Source organism: Lampetra fluviatilis, chromosome 16 (genome assembly GCF_964198595.1).
Source record: "Lampetra fluviatilis chromosome 16, kcLamFluv1.1, whole genome shotgun sequence".
Classification (NCBI taxonomy): Eukaryota; Metazoa; Chordata; class Hyperoartia; order Petromyzontiformes; family Petromyzontidae; genus Lampetra; species Lampetra fluviatilis.
In genome coordinates, this window is record NC_136290.1 from 5,263,217 (window position 1) to 5,287,134 (window position 23,918).

The window sequence follows — 23,918 nt, forward strand, 5'->3', positions numbered from 1 at the left end:
AGTAAAAGGGGTCGTTGTTGGAAATGTGCAAGAAGATGGTTTGCGAAAGTAGCTCGTTATGATTCTAGTTGTGAGATCGTAAGTCCAAATCCCGACTGGGGAAGAATCATGATAAATTATGGCAATCGTCATCATCATTGCCATCATCATGAGAACTGAGCTATCGCATTATTTAATCGGTTATTCTAATGATTACTCGACTAATTAGATAATGTGAAAATAGTCGGGGGGGGGGGAATCTCAGCCCTGTTCGCCATGTGAGTGGGCTTTTGTGACATTATTTGGATCACGCTGGCCTCTGATTACAGGGGCTTCACCTCCTTCAGAAGGCAGCAATATCTAAAGAAGCCTTAGGTAATTAACCAGAAAAGGTGGTTGATTGAAACATTTTCGTCGAAATAATACACTCAATAGATTAGTATTCACAGTTCCCATTCTCATTGTCATCAACACCATCAATCATTGTGGGGTTTGTTTAATTGAGCACCACTTGCTTGAGTCTTCATTAAAAAGCAATTGACCCTGCCATAGTAATGTGGAATTCATACACTGGTAAATAGCATAAAGTGTAGAAAAAAGAATTAATTTATTTCTTGCGTGAAGTGTTTGACATTGCTTATAAGAATTGCGTGAAGCTTTTTTTAAGATAATGATGCTGATGAGTGCCACATCTTACAACGTGTAAGGTACACAATGATGATGATGACGATAATGATGGTGTAGAATGACGCAGATAACATACAAACATTCAGTTCAAGCCAATTACCATAATTTCGAAGAACATTGGAGTTGAGTCAATAAATGGGAGGCCAATGCTTGAGTCTGCAGATACACAAAGCATCTAGTGCAGTTAAGAGGTACACTCTGCACTGAGCTATTTGGGTTAACATACGATGTAGGTAAGAATCTCCGATTAGCATGGTTGGCCACGTATGGCATAAAAGAAGTTCAACACGCTATAGTTATTTTTTAATTTTGTTTTTATTTTACCAGGGGAGGCCCACTGAGCTACAGAGCTCTTTTTCAGAAGCGACCTGGCCACATATTATATCTCAATAAAGTGGCTCATCACGTGGAAATTTATAGCAGCCAAATGATGTGATCGTGTGTTCTAAATGTGAAGGGAAATAAGTAACATTAAAAAAAACTTTTTTTTAAACACGCTTTAATGAAATGTACCGAACTTGTATTGGAAGAACTCCACGACTCCAGAAAGTGGCCCCGAAGCTTACCATAACGTAAGGGACCGTGGTGACTTACAGCCAACATCAGTTTACCGTGGACAATTAGAGCCAAGCCGAAACATAACATACAAAAAAGAATGTTTTAAAATATATGTTTTTTTATGATAGAATATAGTATTGTCATCAGTAAGATATAAGTATACCAACTTTGCAGTCGATACCACATTGGGAAGTGGGTAAAATTGAGTTACAAGATTTGAGGATACAACAACAACGGACAGAGTGAGTTAAATAAAAGCGTGTAAAAACGGAGGACCACACGCACACTCCAAATACACAGCAGGCGTCAGGGTTGAGATCAAATCCACGACCTCCTGTATACCAGGCGAAGTAGTTAACATCTCGCCGCTAAGGCCAGAAACAAAACAACGGGTTAAATGTGTGCAGCTCTGCAATTACTTGCTTATGCCACTGCTGGCGGGCTGGCCTCCACAAGAGGGCACTGAAGAACGCTCCCTCGAGAGGAAATTTTACCTAAGATTCCACACTAGGCAAACACTTGGGAGAGGTGGGAGTACTCACACTTTACTCCACCACTCCAACAGACGTGACCTCCCTAATCAATAACGTTGGTGTGCCCAACGTTAGTGATTAGGGAGGGAAATACCCCACTAACGTTGGTGTGTCCCTAGGGGGGGGGGGGGGGCTTCCAGAGGATCCTGGAAGCCCCCCCCCCCCCAGGGGAGGGGAACCCAGCCTCACTCGGGTCCGGCTATCTCTCTATCCCCTTGTACAGGCTAGCACACCCTACAATCCTCTGGCTGCAACTGCAGGTAAGTGGATACAGGCGGTGTGTGCATACGCGTTTCCGACCGCTACACATGGATTTTTCTCTGGTTCCTCCGGTTTTTCTCCCCAACATTCAAAAACATGCGTTTAAAGTATTTTGCTGCAATACATTTCCACGTGATAAGCTTCTGAAAAATAGCTATATAGCTCAGTGGACCTTAACTTGTAATAGTAAAATTGTAAAAAAAAGTTAATTGTACTAATTTCATCGAACCCTGAAAGGGGCTGAGTCTACCCCCAATTGAGAATTGGACTTTCACCCTTTTTACAGTGATCTGGACAATCTACCAATTCATCCAACTGGCCAGATTCAATATCACAATATGGCATTGGCATTACAAGAAATAATATTGGTTAAAGTAAATGTCAGGAGTATGATAGTGAGCAAAACTTTCTGAATAAATATCACATTGATTCCTGACTCAATTCTTTTAAACTGCAGGGAAATTACACCGCATGCCATTATTTAGAGTAGAAAGAAGTCACTGCATGTTTAAGAAGTTGTGATTGCTCTGTGCTGCAAGGAGTAGTACGGTACCCTAATAGATCTACTCATGCGTTAATCTCCAGCCCCTGTGGCCAGTAAAAAAATATATTACCCTTAAAATTGACATTTTTTTTTCTCTCTCACACACTCAGCTCATAAAGTTGGTTTCATCTTTACGATCATGACTTTAAGAAAAATAAACCAGTGCTTTCCCTGGTCCCTGGGCAAGTTAAAATGCCCTCTAGGTATGTCACATAAACTTACTGGCTGCCCAATGAGCAGATAAGGGTGTGCAGTCTGGGATAAATGAGGGTCTTCATTTTATACAGGGGGGGGGGTGTCTTAAAAAACTAAATACCTAAGAGTATTGCATTTGTTTTACTTGGGCATTTTCTGTAATAGACACCCCACTGCCCTGTCGTTTTAATTTCAAATGCATGTAAATGGTAAATACTTCTAGAAATAAAATGAGCCAAAAAAAAATCGAAAATGAGTTAGAAATTTGATTAAGAAGAAGAAAAAAGGCAAAGATGCAGCCCTGCAATGGATTGGTCACGTCACTGGGGAGGCGCTCTAGAGAGCTCGTCTCAAGGGTGTCTTGGCCTACTCTTTCATGATGGTCACACGTCTTGGAAGGAGTGGGAGTAGCCAACACACTTTATCCACCACACGCGACCTGTCGATTGACCAACTGTGGTTTCACCTGGTCTGGCTGTGATATACGGCGTGTCTACATTGATGCTTTCAATGAACACGTAAAATTGTTTCCTTCATCAAAAATGCATTTGCGGCAGTGCTCACCTCCATTTACAGCAGACAGCAAACAGTGGAAACTCCACATTCATTTAGCAGGGGATGGTCATTCTATCGGACAGCCACTTCTGAAGACCGACAGAGTGGTAATAATTTAAATGGTCCTGGAGGAGCAATGGGCCGAGTTTGAATTATGATATAAACTCGCAACCTAAACTGGGATTTGACCTCGAAATTATTCAGCTGTGAGTTATACGCTTTATCTCCTTGGCCGGATCACCTTTGATGAACACACAAGCAAAAAACGAAGATAAATAAAGTAGCGTTCAGGGCTGATCGAAGTTGGTCATGAGATATCTCTCAGGGAAGAATATGGCAGGTTATTGATGATGATAAAATAGTGACAATGATTGTGTGTGCGTGCATGGCAGGGGCTAATGCAGTACTGGAAGGGTGCTGCGGTGGCAAGATGCTAATTATGTGGCCTGGTATACAGGAGGTCGCGGGTTCCGTCCGGATCCGAATGCCTGTATATTTGGAGTTTGTATGTTCTGCCCGTGTGTTTTTTTTCTCCGAGTCCTCTGGTTTTCCCCTCCACATTTAGAAACATGCGTGCAGAGTATTTGGTTCCTATGAATTTCCACATGATAAGCCACTTTTTGGCTAACCATCGAACAAAGACGATCACCGCAGCACTCGCTTTCAGATGCGCTTCTGCGGCCGTCTGGAACGCTCTCCCTTCCGATACTAGGAAGCCACTGGAGCTATGCACTAGTAAACCTAGGTTGAAAAGTAATTTCTTCAGAACTTATTTACGTGCTCAGTTTGTTGTCCTTCCCTGTCCTTCCCTCCGATTATCACGGTTTGCTACATATGGTGCGAAAGTTCAACATGCATACATACACTTCGTTTAACTATAATTTGTTGCCAGATCGCTTATGAATAATAGCTATAAAGCTCAGTGGGCTTTACCTTGTAGAATACACATCGTATAATTTAGTTTAGGAGAGGTAAAGGAGGCTGGAGTCTTGGGCAACACACAAATATATCTATTATATTGTGTAGCACATGGACTTTGCTAAGTTCTCTGCTACCTACAGCTACTGCTATCTACAATATTGTGCTTAAATCACCACTTGCACATGCATTGACACACAATCCGAGCAAGTGCATACAAAAAGATGGTAGCTATTTATGGATTTTAAAGGTGTTACAGCTAAACTATGTATTGAAACGCTAGATAAGAGATCATCACGATCGTGATGACGATCGTAATTATCATCAACAGCAGCAGCATCAATAGCAGCAGAAGCCACTTTCTATTAACTGATAAAGACCTCGCCATAGTTTGACCCCACCACTGTGATCGTGTGCAACTGTAATTCATCTCAGTCACAGCCATGCCCTTATTTCATTGCTATGTTCCCTTTGACATACCCGCAAGCGAGTTGCCACTGTTTGCACTAACACGAACCGTGGAGCGTGCAAGTGAAACTGGCCGGCTTGGTTCCATTCCCGACCACGGATTATCAGCAGCGGTCAGTACTGTCGTAACATTGCCTGAGCCTCTGCTTAATCGACGCGTGTGTGTGCAAACGACAGCACTAGCGATACAAAGGTGAGCGGGTGTGATGCTGCTAACACAACCCTGCCATGGGGCATGCCTGTATTGATAGGTGCTCGCTAACAGCATGACTGTATTCTGAACAGGGGAAGTTTTTATCTTTGCATCTGCATATTTTCCCAAAAATACCATCTGCATAGATGTTGTAGTGTCACGTGCTTGCCTGTCTGCAGCTTTGCGGTCCCGTAAATAAAAAAAACTGAATCTAAATATGTATTTATACTGGAGGAATCCGATGAGCTATCAATCACTTTATTTACACATGTCAAAAAAATATATACAAAAACAAGATATGAGTGCAAAGTATAGGAAAGATATACAAACAAAACTAAACTATATGTTTTTTTACTTACCAGGTAAAGCCCCCATAAAGTATATAATCATTGGCACCACTGATAACCGGATTTCATAGGGCACATACTTGGTGCAGCGGCTCATGCACTCAATTGGCGGCACAGGGCGCGCTAACTACCCCGCGCACCACATCAATTGATGAGTGATGTCAGGACTGGTACTGGACCCCCCAATCCCTTTTGTCAACCCGCAGCGACCAGCATGGTGATATACAATCAAACAACCCCCAGGACTGGCATGACATACGGAGGCCTTCTTCCAATAGTGGCTCGACAAAGGGCAGTGACTTATTGTTATTATAATTTTTATTACTTGGCATTCATCCAGCCAGGTGATACTGCAGCAGAGTGGCATTCACTCACAGTTTGAAGGTTGTGAGTTCTAATGCCGGTCAGGGATTGACTCATCCGCATCGACCTCTGGGGGGTTTGATACAATTCGCATCACTCTGTGGAAGATCTGCAGACGTCATGACACGGCGAGAATGACCCCTGCCTTTGTGAATGTGACACATTTTCATCTACCGACTCAGGGCCACCAATGGACGTGTTTTGATTTCAAAATTCCAGCAGACTGCGGTTGGAACATGTTTCCACTGGGCGAATTCACACTAACGCGACAGTTCGATACCTACCAAGCAATCTCTGTGAGAATGTTTAAAACGGCACCATCCGCCGTGGAAGGCACAGCTAAAAACAGGGTGACATTGGCAGTGAGTGTAGGCCATTGCTTAACAATGACCTGACCTGTACTGTATCTCGAATTTAACAATAACCCAAAGCTATCAGGAATAGGAATCTCATTGTGTGCAAACTCTCCAATTGAAGACACAATATGAATGCATTCTCAGCAAGTTAGCAAAAAGAACAATACAGTACGGGGGATATAAATAAGGATAAATGTCAATTGAAATACAATTACTTTGATGTTGAATAGACTTCCCAGGATAGGTAAGGTTTAGCAACCATTTACGACGGCCTGAATGGGGACTGTGTCAGACCACCCCGACTCACAGTTGGAAGGTTATAAGGTTAAAGTCGTAGTCGCTGGTCAGCTTGCCCAATCACCACGTGAGTGACTATGACGCTCAAACGTCCAACACAGATTCACGAGCACACTTTGATTCGACATCTTCTTCTTCTCGGACATCTTGTGCCCCAGCCGGTTCTGGAGTCTCACAAATGATCAGCCATCCCTTTCCTCCCAAAATGATGAATTGCATGCATCATGCACACACTGCAAAATGCCGAATTTTATATTATTTATTTAATACATCAACAACATCACTATTATCTCACCATAATCATGATCATCCACCTTCATCATTGTTTTTAAGTAGTGCTCAGCATTTTGTCAGAAAGCAGAGTAAGTCTCACACACACACTAGCACGAATCTCTATGTGTGTGTGTGTTCCAAAGACACTGTGAGCTTGCTGGCACATATGAGGAGCAATAGTGTAGTGGTTAGCGCGCTCCACTACCAACCCAACGACCCGAGTTCAATGCCTGCTCACAACCAATAATAGCGGCGAATATTTGAGCCGTGTCTCTGTCGGTAGACTCAGCCCTAAATGAGTAGCTGGTGGGGTGTGTAAACGTATTCTTAGGTTTTTTCGGTAAAGTCACGTAGGTAACCTGTGTAAACATCACCACTGGGGAAAACAAGGTGGCCAGGCATGGTGTTGGTCAACCAAACCTCGTCGTGTACCTTGCCAGCCGTCATAGGTGCTCACTAACAGCACTTACCTCAACAGTCTGTTAAGGCTATACAGGAGATATTTGTCTTTTCATAATAAAGGTTTTAGGGTTATTGTACAATTGTAAATGTTGTGGCTTTACAAATCAACACACCGGTGTGCTGTACTAGTAACTCATTGGCACATTTTGTTCACATGACAAACCTTACTAATTGGCTGTGTCCGGTGGTGGTGGGTTAATGACACATTTCTATTTATGTGATCTAACCCAAAAAACCTTTATCATGAATAATATTGGTCGCGAAAGCCTACGTCTTTTTCACTTGTTCGGGAGAAATCATGAGCTTGCTGACATCAGCACATACCAAGCTACTGATTGGTCGTGGGAATTTCGCCCCCTTCTACAAGGAAAAAGAAAAGGCAACATCTGCCTCGTGAATTAATGCACAACGCAAAATAAATCATAGACAAGTGGACATTGTCTCCTTCACATATCTGTCTTTCCACGTGAAAAAAAAACCCAAATTATATTCAACGCATATCTTACATATGTAGTGGGTCCACGACCAGAAGAGACGGTTCACTAGAAGCAACACGTTTATTACTCAACAACAATACAGCTTATGCCGCCTAACACAAAGGGGTCACGGCCCCTTCCACCCGATGCCTGCGGAGGTACAGCCTCCCGGCTATCGTGCCCTCCATCACTGAGACTACTTTATATCTCAGCCCTCCAGCTAAGGGGACCTAGGGGGAGGCTATTCTGACCCATCCCAGCCAAGGTCCTCGGGTCCCGGCCACTGGCCCACTCAGTCCCGGCCCTTAGAAGGACGGCGGGTCCTGGGGGTTCCCAGGGTCCTATTCAAAGCTGGCTCTTCGGGTCTTCGGCTTGACGACGACTGCCGAACCCGTTCAAGGGTCCGGCTTTTATACCCACCCCAGGGTCTCTCCACTCCTAGCCATGCCTCCCTTCTGGAACGTTCTAGGGGGGCTCTGGAATATCCCCCAGCCCCTCTCTTGGGGCCTGGGAACCCTAGTGGCCCAACGGCCCTGTTCATCCCGACTGGCCTGCATACCACCCCATGCTGACACATGTCCGCTACTACAGGTAAGTTCCTTCATACAGCCTGTCAATGGCGCGACACAATGCTGCACTTTACCACGTGCTTTAATTATGAATGACAGCCCCTTGTGTAGTCATGAACACCTCATTCATCTCAATACTGTTTTTGCAGGACCCGGGTGCAGTGTTTGGCCATATGCCTATATAGATTAACAGATACGCTGCTCCAGATATTTGGCCAATGTGAAAGATATGCTCTGCATTTTGAGTGCTTTGCTACACCTCGCTCCCACCAAATGTCGGGGGGCCCATAGTGTTTGGGGCAGCCACTTATCTATTGCTTTGCACTGCATTAACGAGTGATATTACATTGACAGGCCAGACCATGATAATTGTTTTTTTACCCTTCTATCTGGCAACAAAACTGACACCTTTTTTTTACAAGGAGTCATGTTTGCATAGACCACAATACCTGCAGTCGTAATGCAAACAAAAAACATAACTCTGATAATGCATGCACTGTCCTTGAAGTTGATTGGTCCACACCCGAGACAGCTTTCCTTAGAGCCTAGTCTCACATGGTGTTGGACCAGATGACGCCGAAAGGCCCACAACTCAAAGACAGGCCAGACCATGCTGAGGTTCAGTGAAGTCAAAACTGCTCCACCGTTAACCTCATTAGAGCATACATCAATGGACCGAACTACTTGCCAGTGAGTCAGTCCAAAATGCCATGCTTTCAGGAGGTTCCTGCTCAGTGATATCGACTCGTTCCTTATCAGGTCATGTTGTTTTATGTTGATGGAATTGGTCGTGCTGAGGGTTTACCACACATTTGAAGTGGGGGAGCAATGAAACGTCCTGTAATCACGTGAGCAAAACCTGCCCGTTGTACTGCCCCTCACGCGTTACCCCTCCGATACTGCAACACGTGAGTATCTGGCAAGCACAATCTCAGCATGATCCACCAACCCCTGTCTTCACGAGCCCCTGCGTGACATTCGTGGCGGCTACCACGCCCAGCGTGAGATGGGACGAGATGTTAAGTGCCTCGTCTGCTATACAGGAGATCGTGGGATCTATCCCAACCCCGAAGTCTGTATATTTGGAGTTTGCATTTGCTCCCTGTGGTCACATGCATTTTTCTCCGGTTCCTCTGGTTTTTCTCACCACATTTAAAATCACGCATTTAGAGTATTTGGCTGCTATCACTTTCTACATGATAAGCCACTTGGTTGACCTATCATTTGTGGCCAGGTCGCATCTCAAAAAGACCTATATAGCTCAGTGAGCCTCACCCGGTTAAAGAAAAATTGATTAACATATTTTTTTAGATTGAGCGGCCCACGCACTCACACTCGCAACCTCCCCAAGTCGGCCGCGTGGCACTGTGCCCCACGTGGCGAGTTGTCCGTACAAACTGGAGCGGCCCACCTGGAGATGGCTCAAGTTAAAGCACCTTCAGGTGGGTACACCGCCAAGCCAAATCGATGGCTTAATACATTTCTGGTAATTGAAAGAGCCAGCTTGTCGGGTTGTAGGGTGTGCGCACGTGTGTGTGTGTAGTGTAGTGGGAAGTTGTATTATAGTGGTTAGCGCGCTGCCCTACGAACCCACTGGGGAGACAAAGGGGACCGGGCGTGGTATTGGCCACCTACCCCCTCGCGCGCCGTGCGGGCCTTCTTTGGTGCTCGCTAACAGCACTTGCCCCAACAGTATGTTAAGGCTACAGGGGGAATCTTTGTCTTTGTTTGTATGTATATATGTATGGGCAGTGTCAACAATTCAGAGACAGAGTTTCTTTATTAACTTTCACAGTCTCGTCCGCACACTTTCCACAGTAGCTCAGCCTAGCCTGTGAACAACACGAGCCGTCTAACGCTGACTGAGATAGCCAATTACGCTCCTACGTAGCGCAATATCTAGCGGAGACGTTTAGCGACGATGGCGACGAGACGACAGCGACGACGAGACGAGTCCATTCCCAAAACCGGCCGCCTTGAGCCCCCCACTCTCGGCTCCTTTTATGCTCCCAGCGCGGCCTGGCTCCGCCCTGACCGGGCCTCCCTTCTCGAACCCGCCAGCAGGTTCCAGGGGCATCCATACGGGGTCCTCCGTGACCCTTACCCTAGTGCCTCCCCTCTGCCCACACACCGTGCACACCATCACGGGTGTGTGGACTGTCTGTCCACCACAGTTGCTGTTGTTGTCCAACCAACCGGCGCTATTACACTACACGTGTATGAATACCTCATGGGGCATTCCTAACTCTCGATCTTTCCATCAGAATCCAATACTTATCAACCGATGTTCCGCGTCTTATTGTACAAATGCTTTCACTGTGCCCATAGATCTACACAGGCCAGCTTATAAACAAAAGCTATTTTTATTGCTACCCCCCCTGCATATTCAGGGCAGTAAATAAGTGTAGTATATCGACATAAAGTGGTAACTAAATGGTTTTGCAATGGAATATTGAAATGCATCGATGCTCACACTTCTAGTGACACTCAGTGTCATGGCACGTATTATTTGATATGACTCGTGCGTGGACTTCGGAGTAATATTCAAGCTGAGAGCACGTCTTGTTTTTCAAAAAGGCTTTCAACTACCCTGCGTACATAGCTGTATACAGCACACACACATATCATGTGCATGAAAACGAACACCTGTTAGCAAGCACCTATGAAGGCCGGCACGGTACACCAGCATGGTGCACAACGTTTTTGGTTTACCAGATAAGGCCCATTGAGTTATTAGCTCTTCTTCAAAGGCGACCTGGCCACACATGATAGCTAATCATCAAAATGGCACATATCATCACCTGTGAGAATTCATAGTAGCGGCCAAATAATATAAACGCACGATTTCAGTTGTCGAGGGCAAAACCGGAGAACTTTGAGAAAAAAATCCACGCTACCACCGCGGAGAGAATATGCAAAATCAGGTGAGATGACTGGCAGATCGTGTGCACGTGGTGAGCTAAAGCGTAGCTATAACTCCGACCTCTTTCAACACACATACTCTTAGGTTTTTTTTTTTACACTTGATACAGTAAATTTGGCTGTGACGGTCCCACCTGAAGACGGAGACTTGTGTTGCCTCCGAAACGTCGTGATTTAACTTAGTTATTTTCATTTATTATTTTATTTCATTATTATTTTTTACCTACATGACTTTACCGAAAAGACCTAAGAGTATGAATCCTTGCAGTCACGAAAGCTTCAAATCTAGAATCTCTTTCAACACGTCTGATCAATGTGGAAGAGTAGACCAAATACCCTCAGGCGTTCGCTCTACAGTGGATGGAGGCCCTTCCACAGGAGAGCAATTGCAGAACTTTGCTTCTATCTTTACTCGTGTAGGTAATCTATTGATGCTGTATTTAATAATGAGTAGCCTCCTGTTGGTTTTCTCATGGAAGCAGTTACTTGAGTCGGCATATGTAAATACCCATCATCAGCTCTATGCAGCTGCGTGTGTTAATAGCTGTATCTTCTTGCATCTAAATGCAGTGCTGTAAAACGCATAATTAGATCAAATGTATGCTATTTTAATGGTGTACAGCTGCTACACCTGTGGATTGGGGGTAGCAGTGGTGTAGTGGTGCAGTGGTTAGGGCACTGCACTTTGATATATTAAACGATCCCTCTCCCCTCCCCAACCCTTCCTCTTTAAAACCTACAGCTGACCAGCTTGATGAAGTATGGTCAAACAAGCTCCGATTACTTACATTGTTTTTTTTACCAGGTATACTCAAATACTCTTTGGTTCTTTTGGTAAAGACACGTAGTTAAAAATAAAATAAAACAAATCACGACGTTTCGATCGCAACACAAGCGGTCGTCATCAGGCAAAGGAGTCAGTCTCTAAAAGCGAACTGTTTAGAAAGGTTTGGGGATGGGTGTAGCCCAAGTGTATCAACATCACCAGAAGCACGGGCGGTGCACGAGTGACAATGCAGCAACAATGCCAATGCAGCAACAATGCCAAACGCTGGGGATGCGGGGGAAATTAACTCGGAAAAATAGACTAGTACCTGGCAGATATGATGGAACAACCATAAACAGTTAAGTTTTTACCTGGTTAATAACATCCTTCCAATGATTGCTCAATTTATATCCATCTTCTCGGTTCAAGTTATGACTATGTTTATATATCTGGATGGCTTCATGAACAAACCTTTGATAGTAGCCCGAAGGTTTGCAGAGTACCTTGGTCTCGGAAATAACATTATCATGCGAGCCCACAGCGTTATAACAATGGTCAGCCACGACAGAGGTATTGGTTCTGCCGTGTTTCAGATCTGCCTTGTGTTCGCGAACACGGTCCGAGACATGTTGCTTCATTGGCATTGTTGCTGCATTGGCATTGTTGCTTCATTGGTATTGTTGCTGCATTGGCATTGTTGCTTCATTGGCATTGTTGCTTCATTGGCATTGTTGCTGCATTGGCATTGTTGCTTCATTGGCATTGTTGCTGCATTGGCACTCGTGCACTGCCCATGCTTCTGGTGCTGTTGATACACTTGGGCTACGCCCATCCCCAGACCTTTATAAACAGTTTGCCTTTAGAGGCTGACTCCTTTGCCTGATGACGACCGCTTGTGTTGCGATCGAAACGTCGTGATATGTTTTATTTTATTTCTACCTACATGACTTTACCGAAAGAACCAAAGAGTATGGATTCCTGCAGTCACGAAAGCTTCAAATCAAGATGATACTCAAATAATTTAATCTAAACGCATGTTTATAAATGTGGAAGAGGACAAAAAACCGAAGGACCGAGAAAAAAAATTCACGTGACCACCACTACAACAGGTATCGTCAGGGTCCGGGGTCGAACCCACGACCTCCTGCCACGACCTCCTGCGTACCAGGCGAGAGAGATAGCATCTCCTCGCCACCGTGACGCCCCAGTAACTAGGCCCGGTCACCAATGACTCCACTTAAAGATCATCACATCAGTTTGCTTCTGCACTTGATTTCGACGAAAACCCAGCTCCGAGAATTTAAATATATATATGGGTTTGACTGTCATTCAATAAATACTCTCTTGGCAGAGTGTATTTTTCGGGAGAGGTTCTGTGAAAGATCCTCTGATATGTTACAGAAACGGTCTGAGCCCTAGAATAAGTGCCAGGGCATCCTACAAAAGGCAAAATGTTTTAAATTGCGGGTTCGCGCTACAGTGATGTTTATTTCGAAGCACAACAACCTACTGCTTACAAAAGAGGCTGAAAGCAGTGTTTTTAGTCCCATTGTGAATCGATTGTTCGGAAGCCTAGCCCTGAGGGTAGAATCACCCTGGATCTTTTTTTTTCATTCACGTCAAAAGAATGAGCTTGTGCCGTACATTGCATGAAATATTAAAGATGGATGTTTGCCGCTTGTTGCTGTGAGGTTATTCGAAGAGACATTGTCAGAGATTTCACTTGCTTTCCTACATTCCAGTGTTGCTGATAAACCAACATTTGATTTGCATATTTGCCCACGCGACAACTTGATTGGCTCAGTCGGGTGGTGGAGGGTTATAGTAAAAAAATGACAATATACTGACACGATCTTACCCAAAAGAAACTAATTACGAATCCACTACTTTTTTTTTTACAATAACCACACTTGGCGGCTCCCTGTTCACTTCACGTTTACTTACATAGTCAATATAGCGGCACATTAACGCCACACTACATGGCGGCAATTATGTTGAACATTGATGCGTTTTTTTGGACCAAGTTCAAGTTCATTTATTTGGTGTAGCCCTGTGAGCCATTCGGCTCTCTAATTGGGTGCAACCGCAACAAACAAAAACATGAACAAGAATACATCTTAAAGTGACTATGTGACTATGTGCAAACAGAAAATCCAAGAAAAGACAGCAAAATATTACAGAAAAGCACCATACACCAACGCTGTGTGCAAAAATCCCAGTGGGATGCAAGTCAAACAACAACAACAACAACCACAAGACAACTTAGATTAAGGCCATCAGTCTAACTCTGTACTACAACAAACAAACATGGCCAAACCAAAAAACCAGCATGAACCAACCCTGGCGAAAAGCACGTGCAGTTGCTATAGAAGCACGCCACTCTTCAGAAGCGTAGGCAAACATGCGGAAAATTTTAAATCGATGCGCGGCGATGAGAACGGAGTTAAACAAGTTGACGCACCAACAAGGAAGCTAGTTAACAGCTGCATTTCCAGTACTATCGTCAGTAGCCCTTAGTAGTTGGGGGGGAAAAAACAGCGCAAAACAATCAATGCACACCGACACACAACGGAGAATGAGTCAATGTTTTAGAAATGTAACGAAAGCCTACTCTGAAAAAAAAGCAATACTTCCTCCGTTATTTGTTTGGTTCGTCCTCGAGCCTGACTTCATTTACGAACGAATTTAATGAGTTGACACGGATATGATTTCAAATGTTCCTTGGCTGGATGTGAGGCAGTGGGCGAGAAATTTGAGAAGAGGGAAATATAAACACACAAAGACTCACAAACTTGTATCAAATTAACATCAACCAGAAGCTGTTTCCCAGAAGTGATTTGAGAATGATCGTAACCACATGAATGATAAAAAAGCAAACTTTCCAATGGACTGTGAGAAACACATTACGTCCGAAAAGTTGAATTTGACCAGTGCACACTTTGCCAGCAATGGTACTATGGAGCAACATTTCAGCCAAACTCTCAATGGAAATTGTTACAAACACTCAAGTGCTTACGGTGACAAGAAAACAAACGTAACATTGCAGAACGGAGAGTAATATGCGAGGAGAGGAATTCACGATGAGGGAAAAGCAAGCAGATTCGGGCGGGATTAAATCCCTCGCTGGCACAGCCTGCGGTCGATGGCGGCTGAGAATAGCGACGAGCAAGACAAAGGGCTAAACATGAGGAGCGACGAATCGGGGTCAAGGTGAACGGCGTCTGCACATGATAGATGGGTTTTTTTGGGGTTTGATCACGTAAAAATTAACCCGTAAAAACAAAGTTTTTCACTATAAATCCTTTATGTGCATGGCGGCTAGAGTCCTCTCGTCCTCTGGCTTGATATGACTGCCACCTATGGGTCAGATGATTGCCTGCCACCATTAAGCAATTGGTAATTAAATATAAAAAAAAAATTCCTAAAAAGTGTAAAATTTTGGAAAAAAATTTTCACGAAAATACATTGTCATGCACAACGAATCTGTGTGCAAAATGTCAGCTCGATTGGATCACGGGAAGTGGGTTAAAAAACGACCGAAGAATTTTGCACGGTCGTAAGCGCGCAAGCAAGCAAGTGAACTTAATATAAAGGATTTAGAAATAGAAATGCGTCGTTAAACACGCCACCACCCGACACAGCCAGTTAGTAAGGTTTGTCACGTAAACAAAAGGTGCCAATTGGTTTCTAGTTCAGCACACAGATGGGTTGGAGAGTAAACCCACTAGAACATTTACAATTCGGGTACCACGTTTCGCCAGTAATTACAACCAGCCTCATCAGGCAACAGCCAGAGTTGTGGAGAAATCCTCCCGTTTCGGTCTTAAATAGAGGGATAAATGTGATTTGGCCCCTTGTGAGCAAATCAGGTGCGAAAATGCGAAAATGCAAAAATGTATATTTCTACGATATAACCCAAAAACCTCTATTATGGATAATATTGGTTGCGAAAGCCTATATGTTCAACTGACGTCTGCACAACTTCATGAAAAGTGAGGTCATTCATTGGACTGAAGATAGATTATGCTGACAATGATAACTGTGTCTGTCAAGTGTCGTCCTAATAACATATTTTCCGCACCTCTGATTAGCACGGTTGGCTACGTACGGTGGGAAAGAAATTCAACATATGCACATACATATGTTTTGCAACCTCCAGCATCACTCATGGAGTCCATCTGCTCACATTGTCCCACAAAGCGATTGATCTCCTTCCTCTTCCCCTCTTCCCCCTGTTCTTGTTCCCTTGCAGAATAATCCTCGTCATATCTTCAGCTGACTCTCTGAGGATATGTCCAGCATGCTGCCACCTTCCTTCTCAGCAGACTTGTCCGTACATTTCTTGATGATGATGATGATGATGATTCTCATCTGGGAAAATGTCATGATTCCTAGCTTGGATAATTGGCTGAGGATAGTTAAAATAAGTACAACTTTGTGGGAAATCAACGGAGGTCATCTGGTGAAAGAAATGGCACCCAGCAGAGAAACGTGGAATATTCAACGGCTCAGAGTCACAAAGAGGGGCGAGCAAAACTCCAGGTCCTATCATTGCTCTATATCTATGTGGCTGCTATAAAACGTGGTAGACATAATGCACTGTGTGTGCGCTCCGTGCATTGGGCACATAGCAATCATATTTTATATCCATCATTACCAGAGGAGTATCGAGTGTATATGCTATGTAATACGTGGTGGAGCAGTGGGCACATTGGTGAGTACACCGTGCAATGGGCTTGGCATCCTGAGTTTGATTCCCGGCCACCGCTAACGTCAGTAGCAAGTGATTACCAGGACCGGCCTTGCTTTCCCCTACCCGGCCCTTCATCAAGCTGTACTGACCGGTGTGGTGAAGTATGCTAAATAAAATAAAAACCATGAACGACATGGCATAGGGAAGCAAGCTATCATACTTTGGTGGATTGAGAATTGCTGTAATTTTATTGATATCTCTATCATAAATTAGATGTTTTGGTTTTAGCCATGGAAAGAAATAAATGCAGTTCTTTAAAACAACGAATTAAGCCAGCGATATTGTTGGGAATCTTGGTTTTCTATTTTCTTTTTTTTTTAACCACAAACGATGTGCGTTGTTCCGAGTGACTTTGCAGCGGGCGACTTTCACACGGGAGAGAATTTGCTCTCCCCTCCCCCACCGCACCTCCGATTAGCTCGGTAGTCTACGGTGCGAAATGAGTTTTACCATTACGTGCACACGTACAATACAAACCATCACCTAACTGACAACCTCCCCCGGCTCTTATAAGCATGGCTTTCTGCACACAGACATCTGCCCTCTGCAATCTTGACCAACGGCCAGTGGTACTCACTCGCGTAGCTTCTGTGAACCGGGCCAATTTGAACGAGTGCCACTGCGACAATGCGATCCAATGGGGTTGACCAATTTTCAATACACCCAAGGGGGGAGGGGAGGGGGTTACTGCAGAAATCCACACGTGGAATTTGGTGGGGGGAAGAAGTTACCTGGGCAATGTTGCAGCCCACACAATTGATTCCAATGACATTCAATTTCTGCTTTAAGCCCCGTGTCCATTTATATTCATAGGGCATTCATTGGAGGAAGAGCAAAGGTCAGCGGATTTATTTTGCGCGGGATATTTTTCCATTTGTCCCTGAACAATTTGTCTTTGTATCAGTTAGCTGCTTATTTGCTTTCCTTAAAATTGGCCCTGTGTAAATCACAAGGGTATTTATCTTGTGGTGGGCTGGCTATACAAGAAGGTACTGACTTAATGCTGCAAGCAATATAGGAAAATGCAATATGTGTATCACAGGCTTAGTTTTTATTTTATTTTTCTAGTCACGTGACAAGCCACTTCGTTGAGCTATCATTTGTGGCCAGGTTACTTTTGAAAAAGAAGCTAATAGCTCAGCGGGCTTTACCTGGTAAAATGAAAATAGATTAGTTGTATGTCTTTGTGATGTGCTTACCCTCCCTATAATTTGTTTTTGTATTGTTTGTTGTTGTAACGTTCTGACCTGCCCCGACTGCACATTTGTAAAGAAGAGCTTCACAGCTCATCGGATTCCTCCAGTATAAACGCATATTCTGATTCGAGCTCTATAGCTATTTTTCAGAAGCAACCTGGCCACCAATGACAGCTTATCATCTATAGCAGCCAAATACTCTAAACGCATGTTTTCTAAATGTGGAGGGGGAACCGGAGGATCCAGAGAAAAATTAGCGTGGCCACGAGGAGAACATGCAAACTCCAAATATACAGGTATCAGAGTCGGGATTGAACCCACGATTTCCTGTGTAAGTCTGTAGCTGTGGTGCAGAGTGCGGGACAATGTCTTTACAATCTCTGCCACTCAGAGACTGGTTTATGTTCATTATGCAAAAGACCAAAATAAATTTGTATCTGAATATAGACGTGACTTAACCGAAAGAACCAAATAATAATCTGAATATACTGTCAGTGGATTATCTCCTGGTAGACTCAGACTAAAACTGAGTAACCGGTAAAATATGTTCATCGTTATTATCATCACTGGTTAGACAACGGTAACTGGGTGCATGGTGTAATGCTATCCACACCACTTCCTTGTGTGTTCTGCCAGCCAGAATAGGAATTATTGTCCAACAAAATTTTCCCTGAATATTGCTCAAACTAAACAGTATGAATTTTGATTTGAAGCTTTCGTGACTGCAGGAATCCATACTCTTTGGTTCTTTCGGTAAAGTCACGTAGGTAGAAATGTCTGCTGCGAGCAGCACGATGTCTGCTGCAGACATCGCGGCTATCGCGATTTTCACCTGAAGACGATAGAAACGTCGTGATTTATTTAGCTTTATTTCTACCTACGTGACTTTACCGAAAGAACCAAAGAGTATAAACAGTATGAATATTTTATAATAAAACAAAAATTGCACATATATATTAGCAACATAAGAACAGGGTAATAAAAAAATGTGGATACGTTTTTTCACTGGCAAATAATAAAGCATAATGAAGTAAGATTATGACATTTTACATGAACATCTAATTAAAATTGGTCTTCAAATTAGTCCTACAATCTGTTCAGTGAACCTTGTTAAAATAATCTCATTCTTAAAAGCTTTTTGGCAACGGCATTTACATCGGACTCAGAATCTCTATTTATCCTTGGAGGGAATCCGATGGGCTATGAAGCTCTTTTGTTCACAGGTGTCCAGTCGGGGCGGGTCAGCAAAGTTACAATGACAAATAATACTAGAAACACGATACGGAGTGCAAAGTATAGAAACTATAAGTCACCTCAAATAAATAAACATGAATACATTATATGAGTACAAATTACGTAAGTATATACGTTCCTGATGATTTTTCAGCACTAAATTCAAGCTTGGGCTAAGGCAGCAACAGCACATACACTGCATAGCGAATAATAAGCATGGTATACCCACTGTACGTTTTGCTATGGCGTCACTGAACCCTGCAATAGGAACGTATAATTTCGAGTGCTGGTCATGAGCCGTCGATAGTATTGGAGTTCATAACTCTGAGAGGAAGAAACCTTCTCCGTATGGCAACGAGAATTATAATTCAGCGGCGTTAAGTGTGATATGTTCTCATCTGTGGACGTGAATGCTGGACAGATTACACAGACCCCCCCCCCCCACAAAGCAAACCCGAAGCAACAAAAATGTGTTGTTTAAATAGTAGAACGTGAAACATGATATGGACAGACAAGATGAGTAAATGTATTAGAGATAGCAACAGGATACAACAACAACAAAGTGTATGAGAATGATTAGAGAAAGGCAAGTTGGATTTCTTGGACATGTAATGTGAAAACAAATGAGCGATTATAGGAATGTGTTTTGACTGGGAGCATGAGAGGGACCAGAACCTATGGAACAGGTAAAAAAATAAGTACCGAAGCAATTTGAATAACTGGATGCAACTTGGGATATCTGAGGCAAAGTTCTTCAGTAATATCATGGACAGGGCTAAATGTAAGGAAGACCACCACCTGCGACACCTTTGATAAAGGACACGGCTCACGGAGAGAGAGATGTACGGAGAGTTATTCTTAGGTTTTTTCGGTAAAGTCACGTAGGTAAAACATCAAAATTAATGAAAATAAAATAAAATAAAACAAAAATCACGACGTTTCGGAGGCAACACAAGTCTCCGTCATCAGGTGGGACCGTCACAGCCGAATTGTGTTGCCTCCGAAACGTCGTGATTTTTGTTTTATTTTATTTTCATTAATTTAGATGTTTTACCTACGTGACTTGACCGAAAAAACCTAAGAATATGATTCCTTGCAGTCACGACAGCTTCAAATCTAGAATGTACGGAGAGCTTACATCATACATGTTTGATGAACATTGATTGCAAGAAAACCGCGACGTGTTTTATGAACAACAGCAATCATTCATCATGGTTTTTTTCGTTAGTTGCTCTGATGTCTGATACCATCCCTGGCCGTAAAACGTGTTTTTTTATACAACCGTTTGGTTGGATCGTGTCTAACACAATGACAAATGCAGTAAGTAGAAGCCCACACAAAATACTTTGTGGATACCTTGTGTAGTGTATGTACGTGTGAGATGTTGCACGTCTCTTTAATATAATGTTGGCATACATGGACACGCACATTAATTTGTATATGTGCTTTTTATATGGTACAGTGTCTGTATGCACAATTATTCTTATGACATACATTCTTATCTAAGTACCACAGCATCCTACAACAAAACAATAAAATTGCAGGTTCTCACTACAGTAATCCTTGTTATCAAATCAACATCCCCATGATTTGGAAAATGTATGGGGTTCTACAAGTGACGGTATTTCTCCCAAAATCTTAGTGTCTGTGTAATCATGTCCAGGGGTCAGAAACCTGCAACTCCAGAGCCGCATGCGGCTCTTTAGGGACTGCTCCGTGACCGTTATTTATTAAGGACCACCACCGTCTCGTATTCACATGGCATTGTGGCTCTTAAAATACTGAGTTTTCTACTGAATTCGAAAAAACTTGGTTGCTGACCCCTGACCATCTCAGAATCAGAATCTTTATTTAGATTGCAGGAGGAATCCGATGAGCTAAGAAGCTCTTTGTCACAGTTGTCCAGTATGGGCGGGTCAGCAAGTTTTGTCAAATGGTTTGGGGTGGTATACACGCAAACAAACATCCAGATATAAACAAAACCATTGCGGTGTTATTATTGTTCTAATAGATACAGTCTGAAAATAATCCCCGTCATTTTAGTGTGGTTTGGCTGCTGGAGCAAGCGTTATTGACGAGCACCGCACAATATAGAGCCAGGCCCACAGCAAACTGCCTTTAGCTCTCAAGAATTGGCATCGCCACACTTCACGGTGTGCTGTGTTTTTGCTCATGTCAGCCTGTATTCGATCGACGCAGGATTACAAATGAAATGTGATCTTCTGTAGGGAGCAACTACTCGTTGTTATCCTGAACAACAGATGGCATCGTGTGCAATATGCTTATTATATAATCATTATACATAATATATATAACTTCCACTTGTAACACGCACGGTATTCACTCACTCTCGAAGAGAGAGAACAACTCAAGCAGGAAGATAGCCAGTTAATGAGCAGGTGCCAACGATTGCCCAAGCTCTGCAGTCCTCTGCATATGAAGGTGTTACCGGCCAATCAATGATTGTTTACATGTGGGAGGAAACCGAAGCACCCGGAGAAAACCCACGAGTGCGAGGGGGTAATGCTCTATCCCATGCAGACGGAACAGGTGGAGTCCACATTTTTGCCGAACTGCTTTCTCCTGGCGAGCCATGGGTATGGCGCCTCCTCGACCCCCCACAGCAAGAGAGCTTCGCAACATTCAGTTGCGATCCCACAACCCTCGCTGCCTGCACAGGAGCACTGGGTAACGATAGGAGCGCGTTCTTGATCAACTTAACACGCACGTTTTTTTTGCAGCCAGGGTTATGATTCATTATTTTATTTTAAGGTTTACACAATTTGGCCCTAAACCTAAAATCCAACGGTGAATCATGTCATTGACGTTCGCAATCAACTTTTTTGTTGAAGAACAACAACACAATCTGCAGGAGCGGGACTGAGCCAGGGCACGCCTGCCCAGACCATCCGGCGCTACTCCCCGGTGTGCTGCCGTGGATTTCCTAAATTCTAAACCAGAAAAGCCATTCTCCACCTACAGAGTGGCCACGTCATCACATCCCCCATGACCCGCTTGACACACAAAAATATTGTTGAGGCCGGGTATGAGGGGTGGGCAAATCAGAGCTATGGCTCAGGGCGCAAATCTCCGAGTAGCTCCATGGAAAATGCATGAATACAGAGTGCTTTATAGTTTCTACTCAATTTTATAGAGGTGTCATAACGCGTGCATTATAATGGATAACAATTGCACCCATGAGTCACGTTACAGACACAGAGTGACAACTAATAACAAGGTTGCAGCCAGACGGTTAGATTTCAAGGCACTAAATAATTTGTTTTATTCAGAGTTCAATTTACATTAATCTGGGTCTGTCATTGATGTATGAGCATTTTTCAAAAAGAGACAACATTCATTTATCACAGAGAACTTAGTAACATCCACACAACAGACTATTTCTTCAAGCAGTGACATTCCTAAAATACTCAACATCTGTGAAAACGAGCTTCAGAGCTCATCAGATTCCTCCAGTCTCAACAAAGGTTCTGACTACTTCAACACACGTGTTCTAGTGGTCCATAAACTTCCCCGTGCCGGCACCAGAGACATCTTCTGGTGGGGTCTGAAGACACAACTGCCACACTCTACCACAGCCTCACTCACCACTGTTGGACTCGCGTCCACATAGACCTTCTACCAGAGTTCCGAAAACATGGTATTCTGCAGGGACTAGATCCGGCCTGTATGCTGGATAGTTCCAGCACCTCAAGTCCGAGCTTTCCCAACAATTTAGTTGCTGCATGTGCAGAGTGCGTGCATGGGTGGTACGGACAACTTATTTCATCAACAGCCCACAGCGTTCCCGATAAAGAGACAGGCTTCAATTTCGATTTAAGCTTTCGTGACTGCAGGGATTCATATTCTTGGTTCTTTCAGTAAAGTTCCTTTCTATATTATTTTATTATTTCCCTTCTACGTGACTTTACCGAAAGAACCAAGAATAGTCAGGCTTCATGTTAGTTTTTTTGCAAGTCGCAATGTACAATGCTCGTTACTTAATTTTGACGAGGTAAAAACAAATCTGTCTTCATTATTGTCGAGCAAAAGGCTGAGATTTGATTGATTTATTTTCATAGTGGAAGAACTTGTTTGCTTTAATTCAGTAATCTATCAATTATTCTTTGGCTCACAATGACGGATGAACGTTTCATTAGCAGCAATGATGTGAGACAAGAATGCATTACCTTCATACAGGAATTTGTCTGAAAACGAACGATAAACGTGAATCTATTTACTTAATTGAAAATGTTTGGCACCCAACAGGCACACATTTTTCATAAAGTCAACTTGTGGATTATTGAACGAAAATCTTCCACACTGATCCCTTTGACTGCCAATACATGCTCAATTTTCACTTGACTTTCACCCAGAAATGTACATCTCCACACGAGTGGCATCAGATCTTTGATCGCGTTGACGCACCGATTGGAGCGACAATTATATCATCATCATCATCACAAAATCGCTCACGTTCTGATTGTGGCGGACTACGTGTTTGCAAGCCTTTTTACATTGTTCATGCAGTTGGCCACTATATTGCAGCTTAATTTTTTTATCAATTTAACTCGCCCTTAAAGGTCTCAGAGGACACAACTCATGACAGGTCACCGCTATTCACATGCGCAGGTGTTTACTACCGTATGATCACGAGACACTGGGTCATGGGGCTGTACCTGATTCATGCCCCATTCACTCTGCACTTGTTATTTGTAAAAATAAAAATTTTACAAATATTAATATTAGCTTTACTCATACAGATACCCTTTTATATATATATGAGCAGTGCTTGAGCCTGGTCCGTGTAGATTGCAGCATGACGTGACGATCGCGAACTCACGATTGTGCAAATAATATTGCTCCACGGTTTAGCCTTAGATTGTCCTAGCAATTGCTGATAGCGAGCACCTCTTGGGGCCGGTATAACACACGAGGGGATGGTGTGGTCGATGCCGATTGCAAGCGGCCACCCTTGTCTGCCCCAGTGTTCATGTCTACACACTCCAACCATGTA

The 23,918-nt window shown here is 43.4% G+C and overlaps 1 protein-coding gene across 1 annotated transcript in view; it reads right to left on the reverse strand.

The window, feature by feature from the left end:
- Nucleotides 1-23,918, reverse strand: part of LOC144936478 (SH3 and multiple ankyrin repeat domains protein 2-like) — a 672,911-nt gene that overhangs the window by 420,754 nt on the left and 228,239 nt on the right. The gene's annotated exons all lie outside the window — the stretch shown is intronic.